At 39.5% G+C, this 15,218-nt stretch overlaps 1 protein-coding gene across 2 annotated transcripts in view; it reads right to left on the reverse strand.

The window, feature by feature from the left end:
• Window positions 1–11,514, reverse strand: part of WASF3 (WASP family member 3) — a 74,883-nt gene extending 63,369 nt beyond the window's left edge. For both annotated transcript variants that reach the window (XM_017848513.1, XM_017848512.1), the window contains exon 1: window positions 11,417–11,514. The gene's annotated coding sequence lies outside the window, so the exon portion shown is untranslated. The remainder of the gene's footprint in view (window positions 1–11,416) is intronic.
• Between the last annotated feature and the right edge of the window lie 3,704 nt (window positions 11,515–15,218).

Consider the following 15,218-nt stretch of genomic DNA (forward strand, 5'->3'; position numbering starts at 1 on the left):
CCCCCCGGCTTTTCTCTTTCCTTGTCTCTTCTTTTGTTTCATTGTTCCTTTTTATAGTCTGTTGGTTTAGCTCTCATTATTTTCTCAGCTACATCCAGTTTGCTAATAAACCCAATTTGTTTTTACATTTCCAACAGTTTCCGTTTAACTCTTAAAAACTTGTTTCCTTATTTCTGTTGATATTTTCCGTAAGTCCATGTATGTGGTCCACTTTTCTCAATATATTTTTCAATATATTAATCACAGTTATTTTTAAGTTCCTATATCTAAGTTATCTGAGTCTGTTTCCATTGACTGCTGATTGCTTTATCTCTTGATTTACCACAGGTCACTCTTTCTTGCCTTTTTTGTCTCATAATTTTGTGCTGAATGCTGGATATCATTTGCAAAGCAGTAGAGACTAAGTAAACCGTATTTCTTGTCCAGAAATGAATTTGCATGTTCTTCTAGCAAGCCATTACTAAGGTGGATTGAGTCAACCTAGTTAGGGTTTGAGGGAGATGGCTGCTATTGTTATCTGATACACCAAGCATCAAAATCCCCTAGCCATGGGCTGCTGTGTTGTGCCTAGTGTGCTAGATTTTTTTCAGTGTTCCTGGCCTACCCTGTAGTTCCTTGACATTTATACCACAAAAGTGACACAAATTCCTCTTTACATTCTTGCTCTCTGGAGATGACTGCTATTGCTATGTTACTAGATGCTAGGCTCCTTGCTCTCCCTGGCCCAGCCTAAATTTTAGGAATTATCCATATACCTGGACCTCAGAGTGGGGCCTTCTCAGGATCTGTGCCTCTCTTCTCCAAGGCAACTAAACTCTGCCTGACATTTGTCCCTGTCTTGGGCATGAAAGAGTTCCTATCCCTTATGCAGCAGAAACAGAACTTTGCTTTGCATCAGTGAAAGATCATGAGCCTAAGAGGCTGTCCTGCTTTTGCTATTACGCTTTGTCCCAGAAGCAGAGGATCTTGCTGGTTATAGGGCAGGAAAGAGGGCTTCCTACTTCTTCTTACTTCTTCCTACTTCTGCCCTACTTCTTCCTATAGGGCAGAAGTAGATCTTTGCTGAGTCCCATGGGCTAGAGGTTTTGTTGCCCTCCTGGGAACTCTGTCATAGGAGAGAAGGCTGTGGGGAAGCAGGTGTTACATCATGCCTGTCTCCCAGTGGCAGCTGAGATTACCTCCCGTGGGACAGCACAATCAGAAGAGGTTCTGTCTAGTCTCCAGGCTTGCTCGTAAGCTGTCTTAAGAGTACCCAGTGGAGGGCTATCGAAAACAGCTTATGAATAAGTGTAACCTTCCCCTTGTATCTGGGGTACCTGGTTATTCTGAACTGATGCATGATCCCATATTCAACCTTAAGAATGCATTACAATTTTTGCTGAATTCTTCTTCTGCACTTCTATGGTGGTTACCTGTTCCCCCTGTGCTCCGCTAAATGTGAAACAGTTCAAGTGTCCTGTCTACTCTCAGACGGGCTTGTCACTCTTTGCGATTTAAGAAAAGTGATTGCTTTGTAGATCATCTGGCCTTTTTTCTTTCTTAAAATAGAAGCAATGTTCTCTTATATCCTAATTGGAAAAGAAACTCCACCTCCACAGTAAGAACAAGGATAATGTATCAGCTTCTTCTTTTGTTAAGACATTGAGCTGGTAACTATTTTCACAAAAAAAGAAAGTAACAGTAAACAGAATTTTTTTTTTTTTTTGAGACGGAGTCTCGCTTTGTCTCCCAGGCTGCAGTGCAGTGGTGCGATCTTGGCTCACTGTAACCTCCGTCTTCCGGGTTCAAGTGATTCTTCTGCCTCAGCTTCCCGAGTAGCTGGGATTACAGGCACCCACCACCACACGTGCCTAAGTAAACTGATATTCTTGATGAGTGAACATATGAGTACATGCTTAAGAATTTCGGTGTGCAGACCCCAAAGTGAGCAGACTATTTTGGAAAAAAAAGACCACCACCACTGTATTAACATGGCTAACAGCCTTCATGCATAGAATATACTGTAATGGGGCATATAAATTCAACTGAACCCCACAACTGTGATCATTCCCCACTGCAGTAAGGGTTCATGGGATGTAGAGTAACATGTTAACTGCATTAAGTCTTTATTACATATTTTAAAACTATATTACTGGTAGTTAGAGGTAGTTAACTACAGAATTAACTGAATAGATTTTGTGGATTTCTTTTTCCACTATGCAGCCACTAAAGGCTGACCTTTGAGCTTTCAGAACAACCACAGTTTGCAGAACCTGACAGTGTTTAATGATTCTCTCTTCTAGTCCTTATGTGCTGCTAACCTTTGCTCTGACTGCTGTATGCCAGGTAATTAGAGCACAGTGCATGATAGCACTAAAACATGTGGCACAGACTATATTATACACACAAAACTAAACGTGTGTATACTGCAGATGTTTGGCTTTTTAACCATGTTTTACTTGTATGTATGAGTTTTGCCCTCAGAATGAAAGTGACCCAAGCAAAAGTAGCCAGGGCCCATAGAGTAGAGTGACACAATGCTGGCCCAAGCCCTGCCTCTGACCTTTCCCCTCAGTGTGCCCTTTTCATTCTGAAGGACAAGGGCTACGTCTGTCTGCCTGCCTCCACTTTACAGCACTCTGCTTGGAGTCAAGTGCCTACTGACAACTCCCAAAAGACACTCACGAACATAACATTCCCACCGCCAAAGGAAGGGCCCCGGCTTCCTAAACTCCTCACTTGGCACACTGCCTTCCGGAGCCACACTGTTTCTTTTTAAAGCTTTATTAAAAGTTGTGATTTGCAGGGAGGGAAGGAAGAAAGACCACAGAAAATTCAATCAACCGCATTTCACTGGGACAAATGTTCACACTTCGCTCTTTGCAACGTGGTCTGTATGTTTCCATAGGCTGGGAGACAGAGAGGTACAGGGAAGCAGCAGTGGACTAGGACTTGGGGAACAGGGGTTCTAGTCCAAGTTCTGCCACTAACACTACACGACTCTGCGCAAGTTTCTTCATCAGGGTGGGCCTCAGTTTCTTCTCCTGCAGAACAGATTTGCTCTCCTGGGTTCCCTCCAGCTCTGGTATGCTTTCCCTTTCAGTGAGACACTCAGATGGCTTTCAGAAACTACCATATCGGGTTCACCTACTCTCCAAACATGCAGTGTGTTTTCACGATGCTTTAGCTAGTGGAAATGCAAAAACTGAACAAACAAAAATAAAACAAACTCCCTTCCTCAAGATGCTAATGGCTTAGTGGCAGAGACAGGCATATAAATAAAGTTACAACACAGTGTGACAAGCACTACATTAAAGGTATGTGTCATTCCTGGAAATTAAAACACAACTAGAAAGACTCCATTCTCAGCGGGGAATGGGGAGATGACACGGCATCACGGACCCCCAGCATCCTGCTCGGCACAGGGAAGCTATTCAACAGGCGTCTGAGGATGGAAGAGGGAAGCTCTCACACAAGGCTTAGAAGCAGCATTCCACCATTTTAAAACATCACTTGGCTTTTGCTATACAGCCTCAACAACTAAAGAATAAGTCTCCCAGAGAAAGGCAACTTTGTGTCTATGGAATAATGTAATGAAACACCTTTGTCAAGCACCTATTTTTAGAGGACATTCTGGGACACAGTTTGTCTTTCAAGGGCCACAAAATGGCACCTAAAGACCCTCCAGGTGGAAGCTAATATGGTTCTAACGGAAAAGGCAAGGATTCGAAGTCTAGGTCGAGATTTCTCTCCACCGGGGTTTTCACCATTAGCTCCTGTCTTGCAGTTTCTCTGCTGTGGGAAGAAACCTCGGAGTAAAAGTGAGGAACAACGTATCACGGGTGGGGATACCGAAGTGGTGTGAGAGCCTGTGAAGATCAAGACTTTGGTCTCCCCTGTTCTTCTCTTCTAGCCATGGACAGGATAAAGGCGGCTCTGAAAAAAGCTGCTGTTCTACAACTTACCGCCTTCTACATACCTATACTTCAATTAATTTTTATGCTCTGTGTTACGTTCATTTCAGTTCAGACTTTTTAAAGTTAAGTAAGTTACTATATTCCTATTAGATATACAATATTTTTAAAATATACCCATATTTTATTTCTAAGTCCCTTTAGGCCATGGTGTCCATTTAACTAGATACTCAGAACATGTGGTACTGAAGAATACATTTAATATTTGAACCTACATCTGTTTTATAGTCCTTTATTATGCATAAAAACTTATTCTCATGCACATTACTAACCCAGGAACCTCCGAGATGCTTTGACCAGGAGCTATTTTCCTTCCCTGTTTTGACCAGCCAGATAAAATCAGCTACTTAATAAAAAACTTTTTAAGATAAATGGAACCTTGGAGATCTAGCATAACTTTATTTTACAATCAAAGATCAAGACAAAGAGACCCAAAATCTCCTGCATCCTGGAGTAGACACTAGAATCTCGGTCTCTTAATTCCATTGGTGCTCTGCCCACCACACCCCACTTGTAAACACTTCCTGCAGGTCCCATTTATAAATACGCCAATAAGCCAAGGCTACTTCATTTCTGTGTCTTACTAGGATAAAAAGGCAGCCAAGGAGGGGAAAGTTGTCTGTTTTGGTATCCAAGGAATCTTTGACTTCTAATACTATGCTTCTATTCATTCTTTTCCCCTCTATCCCAGCAGGTCCCTCCCCATTCTTAACCCTCTAAGCACCTGATTATTTGTGATGCAGAGTCAGCTCTGACCAAAAAGGAAGGAAGTGGTTTACATTTCCAAGGTTCCTTTTATATCGGATTTTATTATCTTATTAAACAGATGGTTTTGTCTGGTCCTTCAACTCCTGACACTACCTTGTTGCTGACTGCATGCGTGAACTTCAGACCCCCTATCTTATTCGGTTTTGCATTTTGATATACATGACTTTTAATAACATGACTGACCTTTGGTTAACCACTGAATTGACCCAGATATTTGTATCCATCCCACTTTCCTGGCCAAGGATGCGATCCATCCACATCTCTGCAGACCATGATTCAGTACGACATCTGGTAAGTCAAATTCCATCTGATGTCTGACAGGAAGCTGTGTGCATAAGACTAGAATATATACCCAGCCTCCAAGGAGACTTACAGAAATGCTGCTGCGGGTAAACTAAGGAAAACAGCAGTTTAAGGTGATATTTCAGACAAGGAAGAACAACAATCTCCATTTCCTTGATTTGGGATTAAATGTAATCTACTTTCCATTTAAGGCTGTAGCATATGCTAAGCATATTTCTCCATTAAAATCAGACAAGCAGGTTGTGTATGGCATGTGTGTATGTGCATAACCTTAAGCTCATTTATAGGAAATCCTTTCAAAAGTTATATAATTTGAAATGGAAGATTAAAGAAATAGAATCCAATAAACAGAGTACCTAGACTAGGCCTCTCCTTTGTTTCAGATCCACAGAAATGATGAAAAAGATGTACATTCAAAATATGTGCAACAATACTACAGGATTACAAATGATAGATAACCTCCAAAGTTGAAAGGCAACAGGATGAGATTAAAGGAGGAAACCACAAGCCAAAAATATGACAGGAAGGACTGTGGCCATGAGATGTGTGGTTGGAGAACCATAATGAAAAGATCTAGGCAATTTACATCAGAGAAATATAAATGGCAGCCAATCATCAAATTGTCCTTCGAAAGAACTGTATCTAATAAAACCAGGAATATGCATACTATTGACCATACTATTGACTTCCATCTCTTATTCTGAGAAACATTCTCACTTGTGCACAAGAATTCACGTACAAGAATGTTCACAGCAGCAGTATGACATAGAGATAAATTGAAAATGACTACCAATAGGGGAAAGGCAGCTGTTAAAAGAAACAAAATAAATATATATATGGAGTGACCTCCAAAACACAGCAATGAATGAAAAATACAAAGTGCAGAATTACAGCATGCCATTTAGTAAAAAGTACCATGTAGTCCTACATATATATGAGAGAGATGGGGCGGGGGTGGGGGGTGGGAGATAGAAGGAGAGGGAGAAGGAAGAAGGAGAGGAGAGAGAGAGAGAAGGGAAGAAAAAGAGAGGAGAGAGATAAAGAGTGTGAGAAAGAGAGACAGAGAAGGAAACATCTCTAATTCATAATAATGGATTGGGTGGAGGAACAGAGCTGAGACTCAAAAGGTACTTTAATTGCAAATGTGTTGCAAGTTTTAAAAAGACATAGATATTCAGGTGTTATTTGCATAATCAATATTTTGATTTCGTGCAAACAACTAGAAGATACTGGATATAACAATAGCAAACCATCACAGGAAAAAACTGTAATAAAGTCAGCAATGGACAAGAAAGGATTACTTTTTTTAACAAAAAGAAGGCACTAATAGTGATTATGGCCTTCCAAATAATCACAGTAAGTGTTAATGGGTGAACTCACTATTACTGGCTAAGACTTTGCATTAGTCTGTTATCACACTGCTGTAAAGATACTACCGAGACTGGGTAATTTAGAAAGGAAAGAGGTTTAATTGACTCACAGTTTCACATGACTGGGGAGGCCTCAGGAACTTACAAACATGGCGGAAGGCAAAGGGGAAGCAAGGCACCTTCTTCACAAGGCAGCAGGAGGGAGAATGAATGCAGGAGGAACTACTAAACACTTAAAAATTCATCAGATGTCTTAAGAACTCACTGTCACAAGAACATCCTGGGGGAGACTGCCCCCATGATTCAATCACCTCCACCTGGTCTCTCCCTTGACATGTGGGGATTATGGGGATTATGACTCAAGCTGAGATTTTGGGTGGGGACACAGCCAAACCACTTATAGAATGTGCCAAGCACTGTTAAGAATTTTACATATATTAACTCATTTAATTCTTATAACATGAGATAGAAACCATTCATATTTCCATTGTATAGGGAAGAAACAGGATAATAGCTAAGTAAACTGGACAGACACCACACAGCCAGTTTATGCAGTGCCTGAATTCAACCCCAGGCAGCCTGGACTCAATCCATGTCCTTACCACTCCACAAACAGCCGCCACTGAACAAAGCAACACACAAACTGAGTTGTTTGGGTTTTGTAAGATAAATATTCAAGAATACATCTAAAATGAAATAACTAGGAGTGATAAAAATGAAGAGATTAAAAATATACACCAGGCAAATGCTAACAACAAAAGGGAGTCAGGGTCTAAGACACAAGAGAAACTCAAGGTGAAGGCAACAAAAACAGATGGAGGTGAAGACACATACCATATTCAATTGGTAAAAAAAAAAACCATTAAAAATGATAATTATGAACTTTTATTATCCTTTTGTAGAAGACCCAACACACTTTTCTCAGAAACCAACACAGACCAAGATTTGAATAATACAATTAACAACTGTTAATTGTTAGTTTTTTTAAACATTATACATAAATGTGAGAATGCACATTAAAAAAAAAAAAAGGAAAAGTTGTAAGAAAAAAGCTATGAATTAGGTCACACAGAAAAGTTAACTGCAATCACACAGAAAATTACAATCACACAGTAAGCACAATACAATTCAATTAGAAATGAACACGTAAAAATCAAGGGATATTGGTAAATTGTCTTCAGCATTTTCATCATTGAATCAATATGGCCCTGTTCTGGCTTCTGACCTTGGAGTATGTCAGGTGAGTCCTTTGACTGCACCCCAGGGACGCTGAGTCAATACTCATGACAATTGGAATGGCAGATCTCCAGCCTCCAGAAATAAAGAGCTGACCATTCCAGCCATGCAAACATATTCACTAATTAGGGGTCTTCTGTCCTGAAGGGCGGGGGAAACCACCTCACAGGTATTGACTCATGTACAGCCCCGAAAAAAGAGAATACAAACTGAGTGCCCTGCCAGAACACGGAAGAAAAGGAAGAGGATGACAAAGAGTAACTACTTTTGTGGGGGTTGGGGAAAGTGCGAAAAATACAAACAAAAAATAATCCCATATGGCTCCCAAAATTTCACTCTGGGGTAAAAAGGAAAAAAATGCTATTAAAATGAAAAAAAGTACAAATCATATGTCTGATAAAGATCTGATACAGAATATATAAGGAACTCTTGAAACTCCATAATAAAGTATCCAATTTCTTAAAATGGGCACAAGATTTGAAAAGACCCTTCACTAAAGAAGTTATGCAGATGGCAAGCAAGCACATGAAAAATGCTCAACAGCATTAGTCATTAAGGAGAGGCAAATTAAAACCGCAGGAGATGTGACTGCACACTGATGAGAATGGCTAAACCTAAACAAGACTGCCGTACAGAGCGCTGATGAGAACATGGATAAACTGGAACTATCAGCCACTGCTCAAGAGAAATAAAATCATCTTTGGAAAATGGTTTGCAAGTTTCTTAAAAAGTTAAACATACACTTATCACATGATCCAGCCATTCTACTCCTAGGTATTTACCCAAAAGAAATAAAAGCATATGCCCACATAAAGACTTGTATACGAATGTTCATGCAGCTTTATTTGTAACAGCCAAAAACTAGAAGCAACCCAAGTGTCCATTAGCAGGTGAATGGATAAACAAATTGCATTACATCCCTACAGTGAGGTACTATTCAATGGTAACACGGAATGAACTACTGATACGTGCAACAACAGAGATGAATCTCTATTTATGCTGAATGAAAGCCAGACAAAAAGACTACATACTGTCTTATTCCATTTACATAACATTCTAGGAAACATAAACTAATCTATAGGGACAGGAGCAGACCAGCGGTTATGTGAGGGCAGGGGAGAAACAAAAGGGAAAGATGACCAAGGCCGCGAGGAAACACCGGTCACCAGTTCAACCACGTTGATGGTTTCATGGGTGTAGACATATTTCAAATTACACATTTTAAACAGGCATAGTTTACTGTATGTCCACCATTCCTCAATAAAGCAGTTTCAAAATGAATCTGTGGGCCAGGCAAGGTGGCTCACACCTGTAATTCCAGCACTTTGGGAGGCAGAGGCAGGTGGATCATGAGGTCAGGAGATCGAGACCATCCTGGCTAACATGGTGAAACCCTGTCTCTATTAAAAATACAAAAATTAGCTGGGCGCGGTGGCACGTGCCTGTAATCCCAGCTACTTGGGAGGCCGAGGCAGGAGAATAGCTTGAACCAGGGAGTCAGAGGTTGCAATGAGCCGAGATCACAGCACTGCACACCAGCCTGGCAACACAGGGAGACTCTGTCTCAAAAACCAAACAAACAAACAAACAAAAAAAACAAATCTGTGGAGATAGATAATCTGAGTATGAAAAAGTAGGAGATCACCGAATGTTTATTTAATATATACATTCTAACATGAAGGTCAAGTAAAAATAAGTCGACTGTTAGCCACCACACAGGACTAAATATCAAGATAAAAGAAATGAGAGAGGAAAGACATATTTAGCAACCAGAGCTGGGCATAGCTCCAAAACAGTACTTAATAACAGGCCACCTCTGATGGGCATAATACAAACACCAACGGAAATGCCTAAGAAAAGTACTCCTCCTAGAGAATTCCCTCATCAAAGAGAATCTGCTTCACCAAGCTAATCTGAGTGTGCCACCTTCAACAGTCTGAACACAGACAGCGCTTCTTCAAAAGGCCTGGAAATGTAGCGCGGCAGTCAAACAAGCAGATGGCGTGGCAAGCAGAAGCCCCAAGTTCTTCAAGAGCTGAGACCTCCATAAGCCTCCAGTCCTTATTTTAAATATGAAAGCAGTAATATCTTCCTGGTTATCTCAAAAGGCTGTGGTGAGATGACACACCTGAAAGCCCCCAAAAAACTATACAGCGGAACACAAATACTAAAACAAATGCTTGCCTGACAAGAAAATGTAACTATCTCCCCTCTTCACATTAATTGGATAGGAAGCAAAAGAAGCCATTTATCAGAACTACAATCAGCCTGTAACCCACCATGACATACAGGAAAAGCCTAAAAGCTATTTAACTTTTATTTTCTAATATAAGCATTTAACACTATAAATTTCCCCTTAAAGTAGTGCTTTACGTGCATCACATACATTCTGATACATTATGCTTTCATTTTCATTCAATTCAAAGTATTTTGCCTTGTAAGCTCCTCTTTAACCATGGGTTTTCAGGATGTGATCATTAATTTCAAAATATTTTGGAATTTCTTGGGTATCTGATACTGATTTCTAGCTTAATTAAACGTGGTCAGAGAACACAGATATATTCCTGAAAAATTACCTGTAAAGTGAAAGTATGGAAATCAAGTTCAATTTTCCTGTGGTAAATTAATACGTAATGATATACCCAAGGTCAAGGCACGCTAGGATTAGAGATCAATCTTCCAGCTTCTAATTCTGGTATAACAGCCTTTCTTCTACCTTTCAATACCATCTTAAAGCCAAAAGACGTGTTATTCTCTCCCTATCCTTCCAAAAGAAAAAAGAAAGAGAAGGAAAATTCCATATACATCCTCTCATTTGATTTTTACAATTCCATAAATCAGGCAAGATAGATGATAGTATTCTGCACATGAGGAAAGTGAAGCTCAAAGAAATAACTTGCCCTAGTAGTCTGCCATGTCTCATTACTCCTCAATTACCCCTTAAAATTAGAGCAAGGCAGCTCACTGAAATCCATAAATAATTCAAAAACCTCATTTTAGCCACTATCATGATCACCACCACCTCAGTTCAGAATAAATTATAGTAAAACTGACTAGGTTTGTTTTTGGGTTTTTGGGTTTTCTTGAGACGGAGTCATGCTCAGTCGCCCAGGCTGGAGTGCAGTGGCATGATCTCAGCTCACTGCAAGCTCCGCCTTCTGGGTTCACACCATTCTCTTGCCTCAGCCTCCCAAGTAGCTGGGACTACAGGCACGTGCCACCACGCCCGGCTAATTTTTTTGTATTTTTAGTAGAGACCGGGTTTCACTGTGTTAGCCAGGATTGTCACGATCTCCTGACCTCATGATCCACCCGCCTGGGCCTACCAAAATGCTGGAATTACAGGCATGAGCCACCGGCCATCTGACTAGGTTTAACTTTTTAAATCTTGACTTCTCATACCCATTCATTATTAGCAAGATTCAGATAACAAAGAACTGGTTAACTTCCAGGAAAGAAAAGTAAATGGGCAAAATAGAGGGAGGAAAATTGAGATCTCAGCTTAATAAGTCATAAACTACATAATCATGTTTTTCACACAAAAAAATTAATATGGAAATGAATATATCAAGTTTTTTTCTCTTTCAATGTCCTAAACTATTGATTAGGATCTAAAACTCTGAAATATTACCTGCGGTTAATATTTATATATTAAAGCATATTAATATTAAATATTTAATATTCAAAAATATTAAAATATTTTATGCTATTTCTATTTCTAATTAAATTTCTAAACTATGTTACAGGAATTAAATGGCTTTAAGGGTAAAAGGCACACACTCTTACCATATAATCATTGACGATGGGTTGCAGAAATTCCCCTCAAGTAGCATCACCACTTTGGCTCAGTTATCAGTAAGAGTAACAGCAATCAAAACTAAAACTATAAAGAAGAGGAAAAAAGAATTAATTACCAGTAGGCAAAATGCATTCAAGTCTTCAAGAAAGTCTTAAATTCAAATTTCACATTTCAACAATTTCAAGGGAGCTCTAATCCCTGAACTAGTTCTTTTTTAATTATTTTAAGTAAGAAGCTAATAAGGTNTGTCCTAAACTATTGATTAGGATCTAAAACTCTGAAATATTACCTGCGGTTAATATTTATATATTAAAGCATATTAATATTAAATATTTAATATTCAAAAATATTAAAATATTTTATGCTATTTCTATTTCTAATTAAATTTCTAAACTATGTTACAGGAATTAAATGGCTTTAAGGGTAAAAGGCACACACTCTTACCATATAATCATTGACGATGGGTTGCAGAAATTCCCCTCAAGTAGCATCACCACTTTGGCTCAGTTATCAGTAAGAGTAACAGCAATCAAAACTAAAACTATAAAGAAGAGGAAAAAAGAATTAATTACCAGTAGGCAAAATGCATTCAAGTCTTCAAGAAAGTCTTAAATTCAAATTTCACATTTCAACAATTTCAAGGGAGCTCTAATCCCTGAACTAGTTCTTTTTTAATTATTTTAAGTAAGAAGCTAATAAGGTGTGTGAAATCCTGTATAATTCCAACCCCTATTCTGGAAAACCTCTGAAATTAACTTCAAGGACTCACAGTAAATAATAGCCAAAAGGCAGAAAACAAAAGTCAAGTTTAAGTGTATTCAACTAAACTACTCAATTCATTTACTCAACAACATATATATTTTAGGTTTTGTTACTGCCTACAGATTGAATCAAATAATAGTAATCATTCACATAAGAACTGTATCTAATAAGAGCATTTGTATCAATTGCCCCTAACAATATTCAAATTCAATAAAAGTCTTGGTGATCATTTCATAAATATTCTAATAGTAGGTGCAAGGATAAAATAGTAACAGATTTAATAACTGCCAAATAGACCTTAGAAAGTGTTTCCAGGACACTGGACATTAACAGCAAGGCTACAGAGCAAACTGATGAATGTTGTATACCAATGTGCTAGAGCTATGAGGTAACCAGAAGCATGATATAGTTTCCCACTCAGAATTACGGTCTACTTGGGAAGAACACATACAAAAAGATTTTAGTGAACAGGCATCCATTCACTCAGCAAGAGTGTACCACGCATCCTGTAGAAGTCAGCCCCTCTTTCAACACTGAACACATAAAAATGAGTAAGAAAGTGCCGGTTTGTGAAGGTACTCAGTCTTGTGAGGGTAACAAATAAATGCAGATAATTTTAATACAACAAAGTAGATGCAAGAAAGCAAGAGAACAGTGCCCCAGAAGTGGGGTGGCGTGCAGCTTCAGGAAAGTCAAACAAGGGTGGGAAGTGTCAATCTTGGGAAAGGAGGTCCAGGCATGAGAAAGCAGAAACTGTGCCATTTCATTATGGAAGAAAAGCAACTTTGAGTCTACTAAAAGGAATTATCTGGACCTGCATGAATTCTATGTAGGCCAGTAGATTCTAAGAACTCACATAGTTAAGACCGCAACCATCCTTTTAACAGTACAAAAAAAAAAACCAGAATGATCATTCAACGATACTCTATTTTATACATCCTAGTTTACTGATTTAAAACTCAAGCAGCACACAATTTTCTTCTCTTCCTTCGGAGCAGCTGTACAGCATGCGCTTGATGCTGAGTTAAAGAGAAAAGTGAGCTTTTTCCTAAGTACTTTGCATAAGTGATCACCTTATTTCCAAATACAGAAAATTATCCCTGGGTTTAGATTATCCAGGCCTAATTTTACCTCTACTAGATCAGCTGATTCGACTTGATGATTTTTGAGGGTAACCAGCACTATACATTTCACTTAAGAGATGGTTATATCCAGCTAACTGTGCCTAAGGACAAGGAAGATGTCCAACATCATACGTATTTCCCGGATGACCACTTCTGTTTAAGAACCACATGTTAACTCTTCCTTTGTGAAACACAATTATGAATTTTTCCATTTGTGTGAAAGGCTTATCATTTTTGTTATTAGCTATTATTTGGTAAATGCTTTACTCAGGTCTAAGCATAGAGCTAACACCTCATATACATTTAACTTAGTCCTCACAGGCAGGTAATATCTCCATTTAAAAATGAAGAAATTAGGATCAAAAAGTGAGTTGTTGAGGATCGCACAGGTAGGAAAAAAAGGAGTCAGGATGAGTCTGACTAGAAAGTAACTGTTCTTGCCAGGCACAGTGTGGCTCACACCTGTAATCCCAGCACTTTGGAAGGCTGAAGCGGGTGGATCATGAGCCCAGGAGTTTGAGACCAGCTTAGGCAACATGGCGAAACCCTGTCTCTACTAAACAAACAAACAAACAAACAAACAAACAAATAAATAAATAAATAAATAAATAAGTGAGTAAGTGAGTAAGTGAGTAAGTAAGTAATATCTACATTGGATTGTCTCCTTCTGGACACGGACACATGCATTTTTCCTTGCTGCTGAGCTGCTAACATTTCTAACATAAGTCAGGAACCATAAAAGTCTTGAAGAATTCACTAGACTTTGTTAATACGTAGTCTCATTTGACAGTGGAGAGCATATCAGTAACTCCTTTGAAGTCACAGGTTAAGGCTGCTAAGTGGAAACACAGCACCTTTAGTAAGAGGTACAATACTGGCCAGAACAGGGAAGCATGCTTCTATACAACACCATCACTCCAATTCTGTTTCTGTCCACGGCTACACTCTGAATGGTGCTGACAGTGCTCTCCTGTGGCTACTGTCCAGAAATAGAATTGCCCTGTAACTTCCTACCTCTGGCCCTGCATCCGTTATGCTCCCCCTGACACAAATGCCCTCCTGTCATCTAGTTTCCAGGTATCCAAAGGTCTCTTGCCTTCAAACTGCAACCTGCTATGGCCTCCATCCATCCATGCCTTTATCTGCTCAATAAACACATATATATGTAGTTATGTGTCAGTCACTATGCCTGCCCCTCCCCCTGGAAAAACCAAAGCCCAATCCTGGACTCCCAAGAACCTCTCAGTCCACCAGAAGAAAAGTCTGTAAACAAGCAGGTAGCAATCCGTGGGGCCAGCACACTGACAGGTGTATGTGGGGGATGCACAGAGCACAAGGGAGAAGGTGGCTACAGCTGGAGGGGCAGCGGCAGGGACAGCTTCACAAGGCTAGTCACTGAATTTAAGCCGTAATTCAGAAGACAGGTGATGAAGACCTAAACTAAGACAAGGGAGGATTCTTTAAACGGAACACATCTGACAGACATAGGTCTCGGGAGATGAAGTGGATGGGGATGCTGACTCCCCTGGAGTCAAGGAGTACTCTGAGGTAGGGCTGTCCAAATGAATGTTCTGCAGCGATGGAAATGTTCTATACAGTGACAGTGTCCCACAGGGCAGCCTCCAGCCACATGGAGTGCTGGATCCAGCTTGAAATGTGCTAATGTGAGTAAGGAACTCAATATTTTACTTCATTTTAACGAATGTTCATTTAAATAGTAACATGCGGCTAGTGGCTACTATGTTGGACAGTACTCTAAGATTTTTGGCTTGAGATAGTTGTACTGAAGGTGTTATTACCAACATCTGGGAAAAGAAATACTGCAAAGAAAAGCATATAGACACTCAAATATTTGAATAAATAAGCAAATCACTGACTACAGGAACAAACTGGGTAATCTTTA

Source organism: Rhinopithecus bieti, unplaced genomic scaffold (assembly GCF_001698545.2).
Source record: "Rhinopithecus bieti isolate Rb0 unplaced genomic scaffold, ASM169854v2 scaffold_28547, whole genome shotgun sequence".
In the NCBI taxonomy this organism is placed as follows: domain Eukaryota; kingdom Metazoa; phylum Chordata; class Mammalia; order Primates; family Cercopithecidae; genus Rhinopithecus; species Rhinopithecus bieti.